Raw genomic sequence first — 17,881 nt, forward strand, 5'->3', positions numbered from 1 at the left:
GTGTTCAGTCTTCTCTCTTAATTGGCACTAACACTCTTGACCTTGTCTTTGAAAGCCTCTCCTTGGCTAATACAGACCTCAGTATCCTGCCTTATGGTTATAGAGTAGTGCTGAGCGTGTTACAACAAAGACACAAGCAAAAAGAGGACGACAGCCTTGGTCTTGTCACTCTGTCAGGGAAAGAGCCTGAAGTCATTCCTGCAGGCCAAACTCGAGTGTTAGAAGGTTTAGTCCACGCAAAAACTGAACACTCAGGCGGGTGGGTAGTAGTCGAGACCCCCTCTACATCCTCCTTGCCAGGTGGTGTCTTGGTCACCAACTGTCTACTTACCCTTGCTGAGAAACCCTCACAAAAGCTTCCAGTGGTCCTGCGAAATGAAAGTAAGCATGACATAGTTATCCCTGCGAAAAGTGTCATAGCTGAAATGCATGCTATTCAAGAGATCATACCAAACAGTCAGATCACAGAGCAGTCCAAACAGACTCCCAGCTCAAACCCTGCTGAGCTTAATCTTAACTTTGCTGATTCTCCAGTCCCTGCTGAATGGAAAGAACGAATCACACAAAAGTTAAGTGCTATGTCGGAGGTTTTTGCACTACACGATACAGACTTTGGTTGCACTAACAAAGTAAAACACCAAATCAAATTGAGCGATGAAACCCCCTTTAAGCACAGACCCCGTCCTGTACGACCACAAGATCTTGACGCCGTACGGAGGCATTTGCAGGAGCTAAGCGATGCAGGTGTCATTCGCGAATCCGAGTCGCCATTTTCCTCACCGATAGTGGTGGTAAGGAAGAAGAATGGAGACGTAAGACTCTGTGTAGATTACCGTAAGTTGAATCTGAACACCATCAAAGACGCCTACGCGCTTCCTAACTTGGAAGAAGCGTTCTCCGCCTTGACAGGATCGAAGTGGTTCTCGGTCCTTGACCTCAAAAGTGGGTACTACCAGATTGAGGTCGATGAGGCAGATAAGCACAAAACAGCCTTCGTATGTCCGATGGGGTTCTTTGAGTTCAACCGGATGCCTCAAGGCATAACAAACGCTCCCAGCACATTTCAAAGGCTGATGGAGAAATGTATGGGTGACATCAACCTTAAGGAAGTCCTGGTCTATCTAGACGACCTTATAGTTTACTCCGAAACCCTCGAACAACACGAGACCCGCCTTCTCCATGTGCTTAATCGTCTCAAAGAATACGGTCTGAAGCTATCGCCTGAAAAATGTATGTTTTTTCAGACGTCAGTTCGGTACTTGGGGCACATTGTCTCCCAAAACGGTGTAGAAACAGACCCCGAGAAAGTAGCAGCGTTAAAAACATGGCCAAGTCCCAAGAACTTGAAAGAACTCCGCTCCTTCTTAGGGTTTGCGGGGTATTATAGGCGGTTTATTAAGGACTTTTCTAAGATCGTAAAACCCCTTACCAACCTAACTGCTGGATACCCCCCACTGCGAAAAAACAATAGCTCTAAGTCCAACTACGTCCAATACTTTCAGCCAAAAGCTCCTTTCGGGGAGAGATGGACAGAGAGTTGTCAGAAAGCGTTTGAGACTATTATAGACAAACTGACTTCTGCCCCAATTCTAGGCTTTGCCGATCCAAAGTTGCCTTATGTATTACATACAGATGCAAGCACAATCGGGTTAGGGGCAGCTCTTTATCAAGAGCAGGAGGGAGAGTTGCGAGTAATTGCATACGCAAGCAGAGGACTATCAAAAAGCGAAAGCCGTTATCCTGCTCATAAGCTTGAGTTTCTTGCCCTCAAATGGGCTGTAACGGAAAAGTTTTGTGATTACTTATATGGCAGTCCTTTCACAGTAATAACTGACAGTAACCCTCTAACTTACATTTTGACCACCGCTAAGTTAGACGCGACGAGCTATCGCTGGTTGTCCGCCCTGTCCTCTTTCGAGTTCCAGCTTAGGTACAGAGCAGGCAAACAAAACATGGACGCAGATGGCCTATCTCGTCGTCCGCATCTCGAGCCATTAAATGACCTTGTCTCCCTGAAGGAACAGGAGCGGATCCGTCAGTTTGTGCAACACCACTTGCCTGGCACCGATCCTTTCACTCACGTTCCCACTCAAGCTGTCAGTGCAATATGTGAGAAACATCTAGTCCAGTCTCTTGACACAGACCATGCTCTCGCCTGCCCACTCGTAACTTCACTGTCTACGTCCGTTGATGCGGTTCCCGACAGTTTCGACCAGTGTGATGCTTTTCCTGTCATTCCAAGCTTGTCAGAAGAAGAGATAAGACAAAGTCAAACAAACGATCCTGCTATCAGTGAAATCATACACCAGCTTGAAACAGGTGAAACATCTCCTCCTACTGTACGCAACGAGATCCCACAACTTAGCATCCTTCTGCGTGAGTTAAACAAACTTGAGTTGCAGAACGGGATTTTGTACAGAAAAAGACAAGTAGGTGAAGAGACACAGTACCAGCTGGTTCTTCCTGAAAGTCTAAGATCTATGGTTTTCAAAAGCCTTCACGATGACATGGGTCATTTTGGTCTTGACCGGACCCTTGATTTAACCAGAACCAGATTTTTCTGGCCAAAAATGGCCTCAGACATAGAGCAAAAGATCAAAAGCTGTAGCAGGTGTGTTTGCAGAAAGACCCTGCCAGAGAGGGCGGCGCCCCTAGTAAACATTCAAGTCACCAGACCTCTAGAGTTGGTGTGTATTGATTTCTTGACAATTGAACCAGATCGCAGCAACACTAAAGATGTCTTAGTTATTACAGATTTCTTTACGAAGTATGCTGTAGCAATGACAACTCCCAACCAAAAGGCTAAAACTGTAGCCAAGGCCCTGTGGGAAAACTTTATAATCCACTACGGTTTTCCCAAGAAGTTGCATAGCGATCAGGGAGCAGACTTGAGTCAAAAACTATCAAAGAGTTATGCGACCTAGCTGGGATTCAGAAGGTCAGAACTTCACCCTACCATCCCAGGGGAAACCCTGTGGAGAGGTTAATAGAACCCTGCTAAACATGTTGGGTACACTCAAGACGAAGACAAGAAACATTGTTGTGACTTTGTTAAGCCACTCGTTCACGCGTATAACTGCACCAAACATGAAAGTACAGGGTTTACGCCGTACGAGTTAATGTTTGGCAGACAGCCTAGGTTACCCATTGATCTTGCCTTCAATGTCCCCCTGAACCATCGCCAGCAGCAATCTCACTCACAGTATGTTAAAGCCCTCAAATCTCACCTTCAGGAGAGCTACCAACTGGCTACCAAAAATGTAAGCAAAGTTGCTGAACGTAACAAAACTAGATATGACAAACATGTAACCGAATCTGTCTTAGGTGTCGGAGATCGCGTGCTTGTAAGGAATGTTCGGATTAGGGGAAAAAACAAATTGGCTGATAAGTGGGAGTCCGTCGTCCACGTGGTTGTAAGCCAAAAAGACAACCTCCCAGTATACACAGTCAAACCCGAGCATCACCAAGGTTCCACTAGAACTCTCCACAGAGACCTTTTGTTACCTTGTGGGTTTTTGCCAACTGCCCCTGAAAATCCTCCAGCAGTCCAAGTAAAGCCTCATCGGCCAAGCACACGTCAACACCCAACAACTGATCCTGATGAACCTGAACTTGAATACCACTCTGAGGAGGATAACTACCCTCTGTATTACCCTCCACTTCCTCCCAAGGAGATCTCAAGGTCGATTGAGGAATACGAGGTAGTTTTTCCTCCCAAGGCTAAGTCAAATCATGCTAATGAGCAACCCAAATCAGACAATTCTCAAATCTCAGAAAACGTGACAGTGCCTGATATTGCTCAAGAGCACATGGACATGACGGAAACTGTAAATTTACCTGATTGTGGAAACCTACCGGATATGGAAAACTTACCTGAAAATGACAAAATACCTGAAATGGAGAAACCACCTGAAATGGAAAACTTGCCTGAACCTGCAAAGGAAGGAGCTCAGATAACTCAACAAAATGAAAAGGACAATGCATCGGATTCAACGAAAACTAATGATGAGGAAGCAACTCAAACTCACGTGAATGAAACTGAACCTGTAAACAATGAAACTGAAAGAAATGACCCCGAAGCAGAGCAATCAGTCAGAAGATCATCCCGAGAGAGAACAAAGCCCAAGCACTTAACATACCCTCAATTAGGCAACCCTCTTGTTGGCATAGTACAGTCTTTGTTCCAAAGCTTAAGTGAAGCTGTCACAGGCTCTATTGAAATCCATGATATCCAGGTAGTCTGAGTATGCATTATGCAAAGGGGCTTGCATACATTTAAGAGGGGAGGGTGTAACCCTGGTTAACATAGCTAACAACAAATAAAAGCCTGTTAGTAAAAACAGTCATAAGAAATATATTACAGGTGATAAATAGTCAATAAATAGATCATAATGGTTAGAAAATTCATTAAAAACATCAGCAATGATATAATTCATGGTATAGGATTTCATTTGTGTTTAAAAAACATGTTAAAAGGGTACAGAACTTGCTAATTCATGGTGTTTTATGTTAATTCAGGTAAAATGGCTAAAATATGTGTTGAGACTCTTATTGTGAAAGGGCACGCTGCAGCGTGACTCCTGTGATTAGCCACACCCAATCGGGTTGTTCCTTTTTTTTTTATGCTTGAGAGGGAGAAATGCAGACAGTCCTTGCAGAGCTGCTGCTTAAATGAGTGAAAAAATAGTAAAAATAAGCCAAAAATCTACTTAAAGCCATTTTTGTACTCTGGAGAATGTATTTTTGTTTTTCCGACCTGTCCTTGCCTTGGTGACGTTGTGAACATAACCGAACGGGACTTGGCCATTAAGGTTTGGATCGGGAAAATGCTGAGCTAGAATCGGAGTTTGATCCGCTGAGCGAGAAACAAGATGGCGAGCCACCCACGGACCCATTGAACTGTACCGAGCAGGAAAAAGGAAAAACGCCCCCTGCTGGACGTTGAGCTCTTTCGCTGAAAAAACTGGTAGGATTAATCCATACACCTCTGCAAAAGAACAGCGGACTTTTCAAAGCACTGGATAATCATTCGGAGTAATTCCAGGATTAATAGTTAAAGGACACAGAGACAACTTTCTTTTGTTTATTTGTTTGTTTAAGGGATTTATTCAGCCTTTTGGCTGAATTGTTTTCAGTTTTACATTTATTTATTTATTTTTGTAATTTATTTTGGTCAACCTTACATTTTAATGCTGTAATGGTGTTAATGGAAATGTAAATAATTTTGTTGGGTTAAAACAAAATAAGAACTGGTTGAGAATTTAAAGGTGAACCTAGACCAAGATTAAATTAAATCTTGGGCCTAAAGAACTGAACTTGATTTAAAATAACACAGTGTTAATGCAAATAGATCAAAGGATAAACTTGAACTTAGAACTTGAAATAAATAAAACAATAACCTAGGTTGAAAATAACATCCTTCTAAAGCCAAAATAAAAGGTTTTGAGATAATAGGATGAACTGACAGAAACATACTGAACTAAAAGGGGGGAAAGAAAAACCTTGTTTTCTTAAATGTGTGATGTTGAATGTTTTATGTAATGTGTCTATAACTGTCTATTCCCTGTCTTCACAAAATAATAAGCCGGCAATTTAAACGTATTTACTGGTCTGTGGTCTTTATTACATGCTACGCTCATTACTGCTCTAGTAGTCGAACCTAACTGGTCCTAGTATACTGTAACGACTCCAGAAGTGTTACAATGTCACGGGAGATGGGCCACGCCCCCTTCCGCCATGACAGTAGGCCAGCCAAAGGATACCATTTCAGCTATGGATCGTACGTGTTGTGTTGTCGGTTGCAACGTTAGATCACACGATCGTGAAGGCAAGAAGCTGGATAACGGGCTCTCTTTTCATCGTTTTCCATCCTGGAGGCAACGTGAGGGATCCCATGTATCCGATATTACTAAACAAAGACGTCAGGCTTGGATTGCAGCGGTGAGACGAGCGGATATCGAGTTCTCTGCAATCCCCAGCTTTTTGTTGGTTTGCTCACGGCATTTTCTTTCCGGTGAGTTCTAAATTAATTCATATCACTCTTGAAAGGCTTTTAGTGTGATTTTCAATGTGCTGAGGTCATAGATAATGAGATAAAACATGCTAATGTGTGATGCTGCAGAACCACATCATGTCGACTGAGTAGCTTATGATTTGGCATTATTGCAGGCAAACCAACAGCTGAAGCCAACAGGAAGCAGCTTCAAACAAACACAACAAGAGAAAAAACTCTGAATGTTTCACATTAAAGTCGTACATTTATCATAAAAACAGGACAAAGACTTGAAAAAGTCGTGTTTTTCCGTTCCAGGAACCACAAGGCTTCACTTTTAAAGGTGAAGTGTGAAAGAAATGGACATATTTGAAGTCCAACACCTTTTTCCAGTCACATTATTAAAGCAGACAAACTACAAGCTCATTTTCATTCCAACAAGTCATCTTCTGACCTGGACTAACAACACTGGTCTCTATGTGCAGCTGGCTGTGAGACCAGTGCTCAGGGAGCGTCTACAAAGTGCAACACTGAAAGAACATCACACACTAGCTTTGTCCCAAAACGTCGGCTGCATCCTTCGGAGGACCCGGTATTCGCGGTCTACGTGGGCCGGGTCCTTCAAAGACCGAAAAGGCTGGAAGTGCGAGGCTGTGAAATGGGACGGTCGAGCCTTCAGATTTGCGTCACCGCTGTGTCGGTGGAGTTTAATAAACTCGGCCGTCTGCTCCTTGCTATCTAAAATATAACAGGACACTGGCGTAAATTCTCGACCGTCTCACACTTCTGTTTAATCAGTTTCCTGTTTAACGTTTATTCAGCTGTGTGAAAATCCCGGAGGAACTTTGATCTCAGCCAAACCGATTTACTCCGGAACAAATAAAACACAGAAAAAAGGCAAACAATTACATTTTTAAGTTATCCGGGTGACTTATATATCGTGTTTAACCTGAGTAGTGAAAGAGCAGGGGTCTGAAAACGTTGAAGCCGGGCGTCCGCTGCTCTCGCCGGCTGGAGTGACCATTGAACCCCCCGGCTTGCTAGCGAGCGGGTGGGGAACAGACGTCTCCGAAAACGTCTGCACACTTTTGCAAATATGCGATGTCTTGATAAACCAAGCAGATATTTGAAGTTTACACAGCTACTTTCTCGCCTGAAAATATGTTAAAAGTTTATTTTGTGACCCAGAAAGATTAATAAGAGTAATTTGAAAACTTAGTAGCAGCCGCCATTGTTGGCAGCTGAAATTTGGCTGGGCCGCGCTATGAATTCTGGGATATGGTGGGCCACGAAGGACACACCCGACGAATCCTTCAAATTCGGGGAAATGAAGGACGCATTTGTCGGGCACATTTGAAGGAGTCGACAAATACGGACAGCCTTCATCGCCTGGCTGTGACGTAATCGGCCTTCAAATGCAGCCTCTGGAGGATGCAGCCGACGTTTTGGGACACAGCTACTAATTTGCTTCCATCATCCAACCTGAAGAGGAAACAGAGACGCCTCCCCTTCAAAGTAAAAGCTGCTCCTTTTGGACACAGTATCAAAGAAAGTCTACAGTATAACATAGAAAAGACAGAACAAAGTTTTGGTTGTTTTTAAATTGTGCAGAAATGAAACTACACTAAGCTCAATTATGTGACAGACATTTCATCCCATGTCAGTTTGGCCTCATCCTGGGCCGGATTATCCAGCACACACTCTGACCACAGGCCCAGGGGCCACGCACAGCTGGGCTCCATCCAAGAGACAGGAAACAAACCAACACAATAATAAAAAGCACCATGTGATCTTCTTACATCTTCAAGACAAACATAGTAAAAACATGAGCATATTTGTTTCCTGATAAAATGATGTGACAGGTAGAACAGAGTAAAGTGGTGGTGTTACAGCCTTTCTCCCCTCTGCTGCCGAGGCTGTTAGTCTCTCCCAAACTCAGCTACAGGACTTCCAAATGAATGAAAGCAGCAGAAGTGGCTTTACAAATGAAAGAGGAAGAGGAGAAGAAGAGGAGAGGGAGGCCACCCTGACCATCACTCCAGCTGAAAACATCACACTTCCATTAAAGTTGGTGAGGAAATGTTGAGCAGGATGAGCTGCTGGCTAATCTGGAGGCTGTAGCAGCAGCTCACAGTCACAGTGGATTTCCACTCATGAAAAAGCTCTGGCTGCTTCATTTCTCATCTCATATCAGAGACTTTAATGCTTCACTGAAGCTGTACTGTGATGCTTCCATATCCCAGTGAGGCCTCCATAATGATTTCAGCTGTTCTGTACACACACTGTGTGCCCTGTATGGCTCAAAGTCTCTGCAGCCTGTTTTTATCTGCTATCATCAGATCTTCATCATCCTCATTCACATCCCTCACACACTCTACAGCCTCATCAGCACTGACTTCATCTTCACTGACTGATGGAGCACAACATGAACCTGTGGAGGCTGAAACACTGTCCTGTCAAACATCTCCCCGTCACCACTCCACTTCTGTCAGCCTTTAAATGAACCCTGCTCAAGTCTGTCACTTCTGTTTGGAGCCAAAAGGAAAAACTGTTGTTCAGTCGTTTGGAAAGACAACATTTCTGAAAGCACTCAAACTTCTTCACATTTGTCTTCAGACACATCCTGAACATTTAGGAACTAAAGAAAGTTTCAAACACCAAAGACCTGAAATATAGAAAAACAACAACAGCCGCAGTCAGTGAACTCACCTCAGAGTCTCCAGTCGACAGTTTGGACTCTCCAGTCCAGCACACAGAAGCTTCACACCTGAATCCTGGAGGTCTTTATTTCCACTCATGTCCAGCTGTGTCAGATGGGAGGGGTTGGACTTCAGAGCTGAGGCCACAACTTCACAGTGAGACTCTGAGAGTCCACACCGAGTCAGTCTGTGATGATAGAAAATATAAAATGTGTTATTATAAAAGCAGAAAATCTGCATTATAAACACAGACTGAATGTATATGAAGACAAAACAGAGTGAGGTCATAATCTGATGAATCTGCTCTTCACATCTGTGCTTCAGCTCCTCTTACTGTGTTTGACATGACACAACGATTGAGTCTCTCTCAGACCTGCAGACTTTTAATGAGAATCTTTGTTTGGCTTTAATCTGCAGATGAAGGAGGAAGATGGTGTCACATTTAGGCTTCCATAATGTCCACAGTCTGTCACTGAGATCTGATCCAGAGTCAGAGTGAAGACACACATTTGGACTGTTTCCTGTTTTGACTCCAGAACATTTTGAATGAGTTCAGCTCAGTGAAGAGTTCCAGCTGGAAAGATGATCTCTGTTTGCTACCTGCTGTCAGGTACGACTGTTCACGTCCACACGCAGGAAAAACCTGCTGACTGTTACCAAACGGAGCAGAAATCTCATCACTGGACAATAATGATGAATGAACTCAGAGCTGCTGATATCAGATCTGATTTCAGGGGAACTAAACACAGAAATGATTGGCTCATTTGAGCTTTCTGAGCCATTATCTGCTGGTGTGTCGCTAGTTGGCAGAAAATGATTTGTATTCCTGTTCAGGGCTTCAGTGTTTATGAGTCCAGATCCAGGTGACAGCAAGTCAAAATGATGTTACCTGTCTGTGTCCAGCAGCAGCCTGTATTCACTTTGAATATTGTTATAACCTGACATGGATCAGTTTGTCTTTGATTGGTTTGTAAATGTCACTGTTTCCATTGGACCTGAGTGACGTACAAAGACAGAGAGGGAGAGAAAGGAGAGAGAGGATGGAGACAGCAAAGAGAGAGCAAACACAAACAGGTGAGAGTGGACAGGTGACCAAGGTCAGCAACCAATCAGAGAGCTTCTGTTTGACCCACAGTCACTGATGATGACTGCACATAACCAAGCAGTGTGTTACTCTGATATCAAATATGGATCCTGCTCTTATAATAATGATCATCAGATGATATTATTGTGTTATTTTGTAGCTGAATACGATGTTTGTGTGATTATCAGTGAAAGAAGCAGTGAGGAGGATGGAGAGAGAGAGAGGACAGAGGGTGAAGTTTAGAAACACTAAAAGGATTTTTCATGGATTTCATGGATGATTTGAGTGATTTCCAGCAGGACACTTAAACATGTCAGTGGACGTCCTAAAGAACATATTCACTGATATGAAACGTGTCATTGAACAGGATTAATATCAGTGGAAACATGGTGGAAACAGCTGTGACTGCATGGATGTGACACACTTCAAATCTGTTCTCCACTCTTGGATTTGGGATCCATGGAGCTGCTGCTGAGTCTGTACAATAAAGGAATGGTGTGGAAGGTTGCAGCGTACGGACACAAACACTTTGTGCTTACAATCTGATTTTATTTTCAACATTAAACTACTAACCTACACTGATCAATGATGTTAATGATCACATCTGGACTCACCCAGCCTTTCTGCAGGTCCTCACAGCTGGAATCAGTCTCTGTCGTCCCCGCTCTGATGTGTTGTACTTCTGCAGGTCCAACTCATCCAGAACCTCCTCTGACATCTGCAGCATGAAGGCCAGAGCTGAGCACTGGATCTCAGAGAGTTCTTCTCTGATCTGTTCTCTGACTTCAGGAACTCTTGGATCTCCTGAAATAATGAGAGGTCGTTCATCTCCATCAGACAGTGGAAGATGTTGATGCTTCTGTCAGGAGAGATTTCATCACTGTTCATCTCCTTCAGGTTGTTGATGACTCTCTGGATGGTTCCTGGACTGATCTCTGTCTGACCCAGCAGACCTACTAAGAGTCTCTGGTTGGACTCCAGACAGAGGCCATGAAGGAAGCGAACAAACAGGTCCAGGTGGCCATTTTTACTCTGGAGGGATTTATACATGGCTCTGCTCAGGAAATCATCCAGAGAGGACTCGTTGTTATTTTCTCCCAAAAAGTCCTCCAGCACCTCTGTCTTCCTGCTGGTGTGACAGTGGAACATGTAGACAGCAGCCAGAAACTCCTGAATGCTCAGATGAACAAAGCAGTAGACTGGTTTCTGGAAGATCACACACTCTCTTTTGAAGATCTCTGTACAAACTCCTGAGTACACCGAGGCCTCTGTCACATCCAGACCACACTGCTCCAGGTCTTCTTGGTAGAACATGATGTTTCCTTTCTCCAGATGTTCAAACGCCAGCCTCCCCAGCTTCAGAAGAACTTCCTGTCAGCCTCCGTCAGCTCCTGTGGACTCGTCTCACGTCCCTCATGGTACTTGTTCTTCTTCCTCTTTGTCTGAACCAGCAGGAAGTGTGAGTACATGTCAGTCAGGGTCTTGGGCAGCTCTCCTCTCTGCTCTGTAGTCAACATGTGCTCCAGAACTGTAGCAGTGATCCAGCAGAAGACTGGGATACTACACATGATGTGGAGGCTCCTGGATGTCTTCATGTGGGAGATGATTCTGCTGGACAGCTCTTCATCACTGAATCTCCTCCTGAAGTACTCCTCCTTCTGGGCGTCAGTGAAGCCTCGTACTTCTGTTAGCCTGTCAACACATGTAGGAGGGATCTGATTGGCTGCTGCGGGTCGGGAAGTTATCCAGACGAGAGCCGAGGGAAGCAGATTCCCCTGGATGAGGTTTGTCAGCAGCTGGCTGACTGATGACTTCTGTGTGACATCAGACAGCAGCTTCCTGTTGGTGAAATCCAATGAAAGTCTGCTTTCATCCAGGCCGTCAAAGATGAACAAAAGCTGAGAGACAGCCAGCTTCTCTGCTGTGACCTTCTGTAATGTTGGATGGAAAACATGGAGCAGCTCCAGAAGACTGTACTGCTCATCTCTGATCAGGTTCAGCTCCCTGAATGAAAGCAGAACCACCACACTGACATGTTGGTTCTCCAAGCCCTCTGCCCAGTCCAGAGTGAACTTCTGCACTGAGAAGGTTTTTCCAACACCAGCCACGCCGTTGGTCAGAACCACTCTGATGGGTCTCTGTTGGTCAGGTAAGGCTTTAAAGATGTCCTGGCACCTGATTGGAGCGTCATGGAGGGCGTCCATCTTGGAAGCTGTCTCCAGCTGCCTCACCTCATGTTGGGTATGAACCTCTTCACTCTGTCCCTCTGTGATGTAGAGCTCAGTGTAGATCCTGTTGAGGAGGGTTCTACTTCCTGTTTCATCACTTCCTTCAGTCACACGTTCACATCTCCTCCTCAGACTGATCTTATGTTCATCTAAAACCTCCTGCAGACCAACATCTGCTGAAAGAAAGAAAAACAATGAGACTAAAGAGAAAGAAAACTCTTCAATGTCTGAACAACACAAGAAGTCCAGTTTTCAGAAATGAGTCCATCAGCAGACAGATGTTCAGTCTTACTTTGTACACAGCTGCTCTGACTGGCTGTCTGCAGTCCAGCTCTGCTTCTGGATCTTTCTCCACACTGGGGACAGGAGGAGTCTCCCGATGAAGCAGACTGGTCCCAGTATGAGGAGATGCACTGTCTGCAGAACCAGTGTCCACAGCTGGTAGAGACTGGATCCTTCAGGACGTCCTGACACAAAGCACAGCAGGACAGCTGCTCCTCATCACAAACACCACTCCTCTTCCTCTCTCTGTGAACACATTTCTTTATCACTAAAACATTTACTGTCAGTGAAAAACATCCAGATGTGACCAAACTGCAGTTCCTCACAGTTCCTTTGATTTCATCAACACTAATGAGCTGCTCTTCCTGTCTGCCTGTCTCATTAAACACTGAGTGATGAATACAAACTCAACACTTCCTGCAGACTTCCTGACTTCACAATAAAAGCTTTCCATCAGAGAGACAGTTATGACTTTCACTGTTTTACAGCCGCTGTGTGCAGATTATCTGGGTCAGTTCACTCTGAAGCAGCTTAGAAGTGTCCGTGTAGAGCCGTGGTCTGACACACAGAGACTTCTGATTTTCTCTATTTAAACAAACATGATGAAGATGAGCAGGTTTCTCTTCTAGTATAAACTCTGTGTCTCTCTGGCTGGCTCATGATGGCTTTTCAGGTTTTATGTTTTGCTCTCTCCTGCTAGCGTTTTGCCTGCCTGGGTGGAGCTTGTAATGGCCTCTCGCTCTTGGTCCACACAGTTATGATGATTACACCACCTGTTGCTGATTCACCTGGGCTTACCGGTAACCATTTAACGCTGCGGCATGGAGCAGTTCGTCGCTGGGACATTGACCCTCCTGTGTTCATGATCTCAGCTCTTTGCTAAGAAATCTCTCTTTAAATTCACCAGTTGGGTTAACTTTGTGTATACTTTGAGTATATATTTCCCCGGACCTGGTTACAGACGCTTACCTGTGATTCCTGTGTGTGGCTGTGTGAGTGGAGAGCAGGACAAGAGTGACTGAAGAGGAGTGAGTGTGGACTCCCTTCCCTCTTTTCCCTGGAGCCCTGGACCCCCTCCCCAACTCACTGTACATATATAGAGCACTGTGGTTCACCCCTTTGGTAAATAAACTGTCACCTTTTTGTTTGTCAGAACTCAGTCTGTGCTTGAGTTCCTCTGTTAGCCATGACATCTTGTTGGTTCTCTCTCTTCAGGTCCCTGTAAGTGTTTGATCTAAAACATTATATTTATTCTGCTTTGATTGTTTTGTGTGCTGAGGGACATTGTTGCACGATCCACTTTTTCTTATCACTCAAATATCCTGATACTTTCAGAAAGTTGGAGAGCTCTCCTGGCTTGCTTAGTCTTTGCTCTGTACTGCAGTACTTGCATTGGTTTCACTGGACAAGTCTTCATGTGAATCTACAACTGATCTGACATTGTGGCACAAACACAGTAAACAAACACTACGAGCACCTTGTTTCATGTGCAGTGGCTTTCTTCTCATTCTGCTACTCAACACTGTATGAAAAGCCTCTCACTGCCAGCATCCTTCCAGCCCCACGACAACAAGACCAACTCACATCTTCACAACACCAAGAATTTTTCCCCTTTTCTTTGGAGAAACTGAGAAGCCAATAGGATTGTAGCTCAAACTTGCTCACAGTCCTGCTTCATCAGGAGCAGGACTTGGGGCGACCGTAGCTCAGGGGTTTGGGAAGCGTATCTGTAACCGGAAGGTTGCCGGTTCGATCCCCGGGCTCTCTGTCCTGGTCGTTGTGTCCTTGGGCAAGAGCCTTTACCCTACCGCCTACTGGTGTTGGCCAGAGGGGCCGATGGCGCGATATGGCAGCCTCGCTTCTGTCAGTCTGCCCCAGGGCAGCTGTGGCTACAACCGTAGCTGCCTCCACCAGTGTGTGAATGTGAGAGTGAATGAATAGTGGCATTGTAAAGCGCTTTGGGTGCCTTGAAAAGCGCTATATAAATCCAATCCATTATTATCACTGCTCACTCCTACCTGTGTTGGTGCTGAATGGACAGTCATAGCCTGCTGCTAGCATGAATGCTAAATGTACTGCTGTGGATGATCAGCAGAACAAGATGTTGTCAGTTTGACTGTTTGCTGTATTTAAAGTGTTTTTCTCAGTTCGTCTGTATTCAAAGTGCATTCGGGGCTTTAGCTGACAGCTCTTTGTGCTAACAAACTAAACTCTCTTAGTTTAAGCCAGCAGACTTTACCAAACACAAAGCCTGCTGCTGCCTCCATGGGTTAGCTTGTGTGACTGGTGTTTACACCAATGAAATCTAAATCACACTAATGTGTCCTCCAAGGTGTTTGGTGGGAGCACTGAGTGAAACATAAGAGCTCTGGTAAAATAACAAACAGGGCTGTGAGAGCAACTGAAGTGATAAAAATACTGTTTAAAGATAAAAAACACTTTGATGTTCTCTCGTCACCTAACAAAGTCCAAACCCTGTGAACTATTTTAGCTTTAATAATTGTGGATTCAGGTATCCTGAACCCATCTTTGGACATTTGTAATTAAATATTTTAAAACTCCATCAAAGACTCCTGATGTGGCTGTTTGGAGAAGGAAAAGAGGGACAAAGTGGAGCGTCGAGCTGAGGCTTCATTCACTGCAAACCTACAGTTATGTTTCCTTATTTCTGCTGTTTGCATGTTCACAGCTGAAATAAAGCTGCCTCTTTGACTTCATCCTGTTGTGTTTGGGTCCAATTCTGCCTGCCACACAGCGCTACAGGACAAAGTCTAATATTTTTATCTTTTTAATGAATCTTTGGTCATATTTATCCAGGAAAACACAAACATGTAAAGGAGTCATCACAGTTCTCTGACCTCGTTGGTCCAGGTTCAGCACTGAACTTTGGGGGTTGATGTTTGGACCAGTCACTCCTCACAGACGGACAGCTGGATCCTGCAGACTGTGACCTCTGACCTCTGCAGACACAAACATGTTTTATTCAATGATCAATTCTCTGATAAAGTGATTGAAGCAGCTGTGATCACACAGACTGCAGATAATGCAGCTGTTTCCTGTCAGTAACAGTCCTCTTAGATTAGAGTTCAGCTTTTTACAGGAAAACAAATGTCCCTGAATGCAACAGTGAGACACAGTCTGCCTGTGTGGCTGTGATAGCTGCCGTTAGGAGCGCTCATGTGTTTGCAGTTAGACGAGGAGATGTTACCATCATGGACACGTTAACAAATCCTGCAGCATCACGTGGCACAAACACTTTGTGTTCCTGTCATCTGCAAGCAACAGGAAGTTCATTAATAAAGGCGGGATGGAGACGTGACTGTGATGGTTCTCCTTCATCCAGCTGTTACACACATCTGGGCTCACACGACGAGCCTTTGTCTAATACAGCAGCTGCTCTCTGAACACTTTTCTGAAGAGGAGCTGCACAAACCTTTGTTTGCTTTCTAGAGCAGCGTATCAAAGTCAAACTACCCACTGCTAGCAGCTGTTTCTATCATAGTTTAGGATCCAGATGTGTGAGGTCTAGATTTACACCTCTGATTAAAATACATAGTTAAAAACAGCCAATTGAGTCCAAATGTGTCTTAAACCAGATAAACTGACAGTTACAGCTGAGCCTGTGTGTCCTTGGAGACACTGCTCTGCTACAGAGATGCATTTTAGAAACCAGGAAACATCAAAATCATTTAAATCAGAGAGTTCTTGTTACTAACAGCTCACCTCTCTGCAGCAGAGACTTTGAAATGAATGATGACATCTTTAGACCAGTCACTCTTACAGGACACACAGCTGGGTGGAGGTCCAGGCTGGTTCCTGTGAATAATGATGGAGCAGTGATGTGAGTGCTGAGCTGTGACATGGAGAAGAGTCATGGACAGTTAGAGATGGTCATCTCACCTCTGAGCTTTGGTCTGGCTCTCATGTTCCCCACACAGAGTGCTTTTAGAGGGAGGGACTCCCTCCTCTCTGTCCTCACACTGATCCATGCTGCTCAATTCACATCAGCTCACACACACTTTCTACCTTCACCTGCAGAGGAAACACAAATCAGCCCAGCGACACACTGACTGACCCACTCAGCACCCACTGATTAATTCAGACACGTTTTAATCCCCAAAAGTTGATTCTGTTCATCTGGATGTTTTCAGTGGGAGAAACGTTTCATGACTCATCCAGGTAACTCCTTCAGTCTCAGCTGACTGCAGGTTTCCAACCTTATAAACAGGACATTTGCACAATGGCTGGGAGGTCATGACCATTGATCAACAACCACTGATCAATGGCCATGAGTCCCATTCACAGAGAGTTGGGGAATGTCTGCAATCACAGCATTACCTAACCCTTACCTGGATGATTGAGCATCCAGACACTTTTTAATATTTTACTAATTTCTGAAGCTTTTTACCAACTTTGTTCAAATTGGTCTGCTGTCATTTTATTGTTGACAAAAAGAGATTTTGAGTGTTGACGTTTCCATGTGGGACTGTTGCTGCAACACCAGGATGTTACTACAGAACACACTTTATATTGTGAGCACTTGGATGTTAGTCCAGTGGTCCTAAACTGACACACCTGCACCTGGATTCATTCTGACCAGGTTTTAACCCAACAGTGTTTCATACTTAATACATCAGAGACAAACTCTGCAGCTGTCATTGCGTGCAGTGTGTGTGCAAAGGGTCACTGTGTCCTATGTGTCCTCTGGAGTTCCCTGTATTAAGCACGTAAACCTGTGACACAAAAATCACCAAAGTCGGACGACCACAGACTGTTTTCCTTCCTAGTGATGAAGGAAACGCTGGGCTGGCATGTAAAGCCACCTGTTCTCTGATTGGATTGTTAAATTTGTGATTGACATGACATTGGCCAATCAGATGAAAGGTAGAAAAACAGGGACGTACTTGTAACCTGAAGCCCTCGGCTACAAATGCTACAGCTAAGATACCAGAATTACAGCCAGTCATAAATGCACAAGTCGCTGATTATTGTCTGTGTGGCTTAACAAATGATGAAATCCTTCTGTTATTAGCTGAATCACATGGCGTTAATATCAGCTAACGTACTCTCGAAAGCGCCGATTTGTTGCGATGCGGGTTTGAGTGCGCATTGTAGCTGGATTACTGATTGGCAGAACTAACTCGACATTTCGAGCTACTTTTCTCAACATTTTCGAGTTATAAGTCGAAATTTCGAGAATGGATCCTTTTTTGTGGCGGAAACGGGCTTCCGTAACAGACTGATGGAGGCAGGAGAAGCTGCTACAGACATCAGTCAGTGGATCCACAGTAACATCGAGTTCAGCTGCTGATCATCAACTGTTTCTGTCTCGTTCCCAGACTCTGATCTCACATAAAACGAAGCAGATTTATGCTGAAACTAAGCTGCACACAGCTGATGTCAGCCAGGAAAACAGTACAGACTGCTAACGTTACCTTAACTTCGAGACGATCAACTGCACCACAACATTCACGAAAGCGAAAGTAAAAGCGACGGAAGGAAACGCCCAGAGAGGCGTTTGAGGGACGGTCAGAGTCAGGAACCTCAGAAACGCATCAGGCTGGAGTTTAATTCTGTTTTCATCTTTAGAAACATC

The 17,881-nt window shown here is 44.5% G+C and overlaps 1 pseudogene; it reads right to left on the reverse strand.

Moving 5' to 3' along the window:
• LOC113034810 (uncharacterized) overlaps positions 1-17,881 on the reverse strand; it is a 234,154-nt pseudogene that overhangs the window by 16,005 nt on the left and 200,268 nt on the right.

The sequence above is a fragment of the Astatotilapia calliptera genome, chromosome 13 (assembly GCF_900246225.1).
Source record: "Astatotilapia calliptera chromosome 13, fAstCal1.2, whole genome shotgun sequence".
In the NCBI taxonomy this organism is placed as follows: domain Eukaryota; kingdom Metazoa; phylum Chordata; class Actinopteri; order Cichliformes; family Cichlidae; genus Astatotilapia; species Astatotilapia calliptera.